At 34.0% G+C, this 7,604-nt stretch overlaps 1 protein-coding gene across 1 annotated transcript in view; it reads right to left on the bottom strand.

Moving 5' to 3' along the window:
• Positions 1-272: 272 nt before the first annotated feature.
• LOC150110213 (uncharacterized) overlaps positions 273-7,604 on the bottom strand; it is a 200,879-nt gene continuing 193,547 nt past the window's right edge. The window contains exon 12 of the mRNA XM_090398444.1: positions 273-1,472. The gene's annotated coding sequence lies outside the window, so the exon portion shown is untranslated. The remainder of the gene's footprint in view (positions 1,473-7,604) is intronic.

Raw genomic sequence — 7,604 nt, 5'->3', positions numbered from 1 at the left:
TTAGTTTGAAAAAAAATTTATACTAAAATACTGGCATTATTTTGAAGAAAATCTATATGTTAAAAATTTTTTTTATTAGTTTGGTATATCTGGATATCTGTTATCTATATATTATTTGCAGTTAATATTTTTTATCAGAATTTTCTTCCTACTAATGAAGATTTGTATATTTTTCTCTCTGTGACAATTTCCAAACAAATTAGCCAAGGCATGCAGAATTTATTTACATTATAAAACTGTAGAGTTAAAATTCAAGAAAACAACTATTATAATAAATGTTTTTTTTTTTATTTCTTGTCTACATACAAAGATCATTACTGGTAACAAATTCCAGTAAGCAGTGCTAGTATACGGTTTATATCAAGTAGTGTAAAGGCTAACAACTTCTTATACAATGGCATATATAGTGATGTGCAAATGAAAAAAGAAAGAATGAAAGAAAAAATACAAAGCACATTATATAACAACTACTTACGCAATTTTTCAAACATGTTTTACATTTACACAGGTACAGAAATGGAGCAAAATAACAACAAATGATTGTTTATGAAAGAAAAGAAAACCCTGACAAATAAAAAGTACCTGCTCAAATACCTAGCAGTTATGGTATGATATAATTTTCAAAAATTCGGTATGATTAGTTTTACTGATTGAAAATGGAGAGAGAGAGAGAGAGAGAATGTGTGTGTGTATATCTTTTGATACATTCTCTTGACCAAAAAAAATTAAAATTATATTGTTCATTTTTTTTTTTTAAATTCCAGTGTTTGTTTTAGAAAGTGTACTATACAATTTCATTAAGCAGAACAAAGCTCTTTTACGGCAAGAACAGATCTGCTATCGACATTAAATTAGAGGCTACAGAGCCACTATTTCATATGTGCTCTGTGATACACTGTTTATCAGACATCAAGAATGGAGGATTAGTTGGATTATAACTACAGCCAGAGAAATGAAAACTATAAGGTTAGAACACAGGAGAGAAATAAAATAACTGTGTATTCATACCCTTTTTCACTTACCAATGGTAGCAATTCATGACATAAACCAATTGAATGGGTTTCTTCATGCGATTAATTGTTGCCCAATCCTATTCACAGGTTTATTAGTGACAATTTGTTTTCACATATTGTGTTAACAAAAATATAAGTTGAACTACTTTTTGTGAAGATAAAATAAATACAAGAAACTGCTTTAGTGAACAATTATTTCCACTTATTTATACATTAATTCATGTATATTATAACCAACAAAATCTTTACAACAGCACTGCATTTTTTTTGTTTTAATATCTACTCCCTGATTAATATTAATCACAGGCTGGTATTGTTTCTTCTTGTGTACAATCAAATTTTGCTTTCTAAGTTATTTCAAATATCAGACAATTTTTATGGAATTTTCTTCCCATCAACTGACCTTACAGTTTCGATGTTGGTCCTTGTGAGAGCATGGCATACTGTACACTATGATACCTGAAAAGCAGCATCTTTGTAAAAATGTAGTGGGAAAGTACAGTTATTATTTAAAGATAAAAAGCAATATCTTTGGGAATGGTAATTAAAGGAAACTTAAAACACAAATGATTACATTTTAAAAAAATGTTTTATTGTATTGTAATATTGCAATTTCCTTTAAAGAAAATACATCAAAAACAAAAGATAAAAGGAAATAAAAATAATTAGCAGAACTTAATAGGTAATGGAGCTATTCCATATCTCAGGAATCTTCGTAGTCAGTCAGCTTTGACAATGCCCTTTGGTTGGAAAGACCCGAGTTTAAATCCCATCTAGGAAGTGAAGAACCTTTATCAGGGCTTTTCAATTAAAGGTGAGTTAGTCAGTCTCATACAGAGGCAGAGTTTTTTTTAGTTTTAAAGCGAATAAAAGTTGAGCAGCTCTCAGATGTGAACTGTAGACTAAAATACACAAAGATTATTGAATAAAAAATGAAAGAGTTTGAAAACAGGAATCAAACCTTGGAGATTCAGTGGCAAGCCTTGAAGAAAGCCCTGATTGATTCAGTTAGAGAGGCATGTGGTGAAGTGGTCTGCAAGGATAGAAAAATTAGAACTCCATGGTGGACACAGGAAGTTAAAGAGGCAGTGAAAGAAAAGAAGAAAGCATATCAAAAGTTCTTGGCAAGTAAGTCAGCTTGTGTTCTTAGAGAATACAGAGACAAATGCAAGAATGCTAAACACTGTGTAAAACTAGCTGAACAAAAGTCATGGGAGGACTTTGGCAAGAATATAGAAAATAAATATCAAGAAGGTGGCAAAATATTCTGGAGGTTGTTGAAGAAGCTTAGGAATGGAGGAAAGAGTGCTGTAAAAGATGATAAAGGTGACATGAAAACAGGAGAAAAAAATATCCTTGAAGTATGGAGTAATTACTTTGAAAGAATGCTAAATGAAACAAGCAGTGATGACAGCACAGTGTTAAAAAACACTGCCAGGCATGCAGTCAGGAATACATATCCATACTTGAAGTAGAAAAAGCCACCAGAGGCTTGAAATGGCAGGAGTAGATGATATTCGACCAGAAATGCTGAAGTATGGTGGTATAAAAGTCTTACAGTGGCTGCACTGCATAGTTCAGAAAGCCTGGACAGAGGGACGAATTCCCGATGATTGGAGTAGAGCTCTCATAGTATCTATATATAAAAAGAGAAATAAAACTGAATGTGAGAATAATAGAGGTATTTCCCTACTGAGTGTTCTTGGCAAGATCTATGCAAGTATACTTGAGAAACGGAGAAGAATTGTGGAAGAAAAGCTGGGTAAAGAACAAGCTGGAGATTCAGGCCAAATAGAGGCTGTCAGGATCAGATATTCACCTTATGACAAATAGTCGAGAAAGCATGGGAATATAACAAAGATCTGTATTTATGTTTTGTCGATTTGGAAAAGGCATATGACAAGGTGCCAAGAGAGAAGCTATTCAATATGCTACAGTTATATGGTGTCAATGGGGCATTATATCAAGCAATACTTAGTCTTTACTTGAGATAAGTCCGCAGTTAGAATTAAAGGAAGTACAGGAAGATGGTTTAATGTTAAATCTGGTGTGAGACAAGGATGTACATTATCCCCTCTGTTATTCATTATCTATATGGATCACATTATGAAGGAAAGTGGTAATAAACATGATATCAAAATTGGAGATGTTAATGTCAGCTCTTTGCTTTATGCGGATGATGTTATACTTCTAAATAAATCCGCTGCAAGTCTGCAAGATTCTCTGACTAAATTCAATAACTGTTGTAATAGATATGGTATGAAGATACAGCAATAAAAAGACAAAGACAATGAAAATAGGCAGAATCATTGAAAATGTCAATTGTGTTGTGAATGGAGAACCTGTGGAACAAGTAAAACATTTCAGCTACTTAGGCATGATTTTTACTGAAGATGGTAAATTAAATATAGAAATAGACAACAGAATCAGCAAAGCAGGTATGGTGGGAAGTCAACTGAATAAATTCATATGGAATAAGAGAGAAATTAGTCAGAACACTAAATTAGCTGTATACAAGACAGTGTTCAAACCAGTTTGAACTTATGGATCTGAGAGCTGGGTCAGAAGTAAAACACTTGACCAAAGACTAGAGACCGCAGATATGAAAGTCCTGAGAAAGATTATAGGCATGAACAGATGGTATGAATGGTAACATCATATTAAAAACGAGTATATTAGGAAAGAACTTGACATTGTCAGCATTCAGGAATGCGTTAGCAGAGCTAATCTCAGGTGGTATGGTCACTTATACAGAATGGGTGAAGAAAGATTAGTAAAACAAGTGTTCTCTGCCAGGTTGGCAGCAAAACGACCCGGAGGTGGTATAATCACTTATACAGAATAGGCGAAGAAAGATTAGCAAAACAAGTGTTCTCTGCCAGGTTGGCAGCAAAACGACCCAGAGGAAGACCAAGATATAGGTGGATTGATACGGTACAAAGTGCCTTAGACGATAGAAATATAAGATCTGATAATGTTGGAGTCTTGACAAGTAACAGATTGATTTAGAGGAAAATTGTAGATAAGAAGTTAGTAATGATGTAATTTTTTTCATGTAGTACTATCATATACTGTACTCCCCTTGAGGGCACATGGCAGGAATTTGATGATGATTTATTTATTTTCAGTTACAATCTAGAAATCATTGAACAAAGAAACAAAGAAAAAAACAGCACCTAAACCAATACTATACTGACATCGGAGTTCATGGTATCTCTCAGATACAATTTACTATCAAATACTTTCAATTTCGCATTCGACTATCGTTCTCATCATCGGACTCGAGTAATGAAATCACTGAATCTCTTCAACATTTGATGGATTATCCAATCGATATATTTTTCCAGCCATTTTCAATGGTAAATAAAAAAAAACCCAACTAAACCAATACTATACTTACATCGGAGGTTGCGATATCTCTCAGATACAATTTACTATGAAATACACACATCTTTACATAATACGTGTTAAACCAAAACTGACTGCATAAACAGTGTGGAATATCACTCATATTATATGCATGAGGAGCTACTCATGACCTCAAAGCTTTACACTGGATATGTGTAAGAATATTTATATTAAACAATTTGTTTGTATCTGTCAGATCAGCTGTGACCTCTGCAGGGTTTAAAGGAATATCAGACAAAATAAACAGAATACTACAGAAATACAACCTTAAAGCCACCTTTAAACCTCCTGCAAAATTAAAGAACTTACTCAACTCAGCCAAGGATCCACTCCCTCTGCTGGCCCACCCTGGAATATACCATATTCATTGCAACTGTAATTTGCCCTATATAGGAGAAACAGGGCACACAATTCCTATTAGAAAAAAGGAACATAAACGACACATTAAATATAATAACTATGGTCAAGCTGGTCTTTCTGATCATGTCCTGAACACTTTATATAGAATTGACTGGAAAAGCACTTGTTATTTACATAACACCAAAACATGGTATGAATGTAAATTTAAGGTGGTCTGTGAGATTCTTATCAACCACCCTAATTTTAACAATAATGATGGGCTAAAAATCTCAGGAATATGGAAGGCACATATTCTACCCACTTAACCTTTCTCCCCAAGAAAGATAATTAGAAATAGGGCCATAGGTAATTCAGGATCTTAAATCTAATATAACAATTGTCATGTTAAATTAGGACATCAGTTTTACTGTAACAAAACTATATATATAAAAGAATGTTTCTCTGATGTTGTCTTAAATAGAATACAGCTTTGATGTAGTTAATTTATTTCATTTATTTATTGTAATTTTATTTTATTTCCACTAGAAGTCGGGCCAGTAGAATAACCATTGATCAAATCATTGTCTCTCTTTAGCATACTGTATGAAATATAATTTAGCTTGTTTCTCTCTCTATATATATATGTGTGTATATACAGGCCCGGCTGGTGGCATGTGTGAAGTGTGCAATATACACAGGTGCCGCAGAAGAAAAGGCACATAAAAGATGTCAAAAAATATGAGAGATAAGAGTTTAAATGAACAACGAATGGTACAGAATGGTACGTATAATTATGAATGTACGTCGTCTTCCATTCGAGCCCCTTCAGATCTTCCCGGAAACGAACAAATAAATTCTGAAATTGTATCCTGGATCCAATTATATCACTGTAATTTTGGATTAAAATTTATGAAAACATACCTAAAATAGTTCTTTATTTTTTGATGTATCATAAATCAACTTATGATTAATTGTTGAGTTCCGTGTAAGGGCCGTATTCTAATTTTAATCGGATCGGATGCATGTAGTCCGGCCCTAAAAGTCAGCTTACTACTGATAACTCATTCTTCTCGACATTAGAGCCTGTTATATTAGTGGGCTGTTAGGACAGCATCAGCGACACAAAATAATCGGCGAACTCTCGAGTCCAATGCGAAACATTCTTGTAAAATTCTCTTATCTATTTTCGTTGAATCTCCAAAATTTATTTATTAATGCAAAATTAATGTAAAGAATATTTGAATAAATCTCTTAACTTTATATTACTATTTTATATTATTTTGAAAATTTATATAACTTTAAAAAATTTGTATAAGCAGGACTAATCCGTAGGTAACATTATATTGTAAGGTGGTTTTTCATTTCCTGTTCGTTTTATTCACACTTTATTCAAAAAAACTTTTTTGGAAAGGCGCTGAACATTAATTGCACACACAAGAAAAATCCTGTGTGTATACTCCAGATGATGACCTTAATATGAAGGTTGAAATGTCAGGAAATTAAAATAATTATTTATTTATAACATAGTTGTTGTGTCCATAATTTGCGAAAATTAAAATTATGGTTATTTTAATTTTTTGCCTGTTTCAGTGCATTTCCTACTTCATCCCTTAAACAGTCTTTACAGCATCTGAATCCAGGTTCCATCTCACAAAGTTCAGTGCAATATTTTTCTAGCACTTCAACACCTGTGTCCCTACTTGTAAGTGCTCCACCATTCCTATGTTTCTTATTTTTTATCTGATCTGCACCCACAAAAGGCCACAAGACCTATTAGCACATTAGTGCCAGGTGTGGACAAGAGGAATAGAAGAAAGGAGGAATCTCTTCACATTATGCTTGAACAACTGAAGGTTGTAATCTTTGGGAAAGGCAGAGTAGGGAGACTTTTTCAAAGGACAGAAGTAGATGGAATGAAAGAGGAGATAGTGAAGTTAGTCTTGTGAGTTTCAAGATGGACTGTAATAGGCCTGCTGGTTAGCAGTAGCTTTTGTTTTAATGATTTGGGAGGAGAGTGGAGAATTAATAATAGTGCCCAATTCAGCAGAGCACTGTCCACGAAAGTATCTGTAGAATAGGCATAAGGCAGAGAAACTGAATGTCTGTGAGAGAGGATTTTGGTGCACCACTCCAAATATGGGAGCAATATTCCATGGCTGGACAGATTTGGGCTTTGTATAGAGTTAGCAGCTGTGAAGTAGTGTCTTGTGCAAAAAATTACACCAAGTTTTTTTAGTTTACCACTTCAGTTCTTCTGATCCAACACCTGCTAGGATCAAATAACAGAACTATAGCTTCTGTAGTTGAAATGCAGTTGTGCCAGGAAAGATCAGAGGTGCAAGTCAGTCCAAAAAGAGAAATCCGATTGTGTTTGGATATCTCAGTATTACTGAAGGTAAGGGGAGGATGCAAAGCTCTTTCTTGTGAGAGATCAGACAGGACTGGGTTTTTGTTGGCATTGAAGCTTACAAAATTGTCCTTGCCCCACTAGGATATTGATAGGAGATCAGAGTTAGAGTCACTGGTTGTGGTAGATATTGAAGATTCTAATACTTGAATAGAAGTTTATCAAATGAAGAGGAGGAATGAAGTGTACTGTCATCAGCAAAGCTATGGATTAAACTTGAAGTCTGAGAGTAGATCATTTATATATAAGAGAAAGTGAGTGGATGAAAGAACAGAACCCTGGTATACTCCTGCATTGTAGGGAAATCTGAAGAGGAATCTGTCCATCATGATGAGTAGCGAGCAACAAATGAAAAAGCTGGCAATCTAGTTGCAGAAAGAAAGGAGTGCAAAAGGCAGACCCTAAGATGGCAGTTTGCTAAGTAGGCCCCTATGCCA

Source organism: Typopeltis vanoorti, chromosome 1, assembly GCF_054136105.1.
Source record: "Typopeltis vanoorti isolate ZY-2024b chromosome 1, IOZ_Tvanoo_1.0, whole genome shotgun sequence".
Taxonomy (NCBI): domain Eukaryota; kingdom Metazoa; phylum Arthropoda; class Arachnida; order Uropygi; family Thelyphonidae; genus Typopeltis; species Typopeltis vanoorti.
Note: the sequence above shows the minus strand (reverse complement) of the source record. Positions and strands in the feature narration are given on the sequence as shown.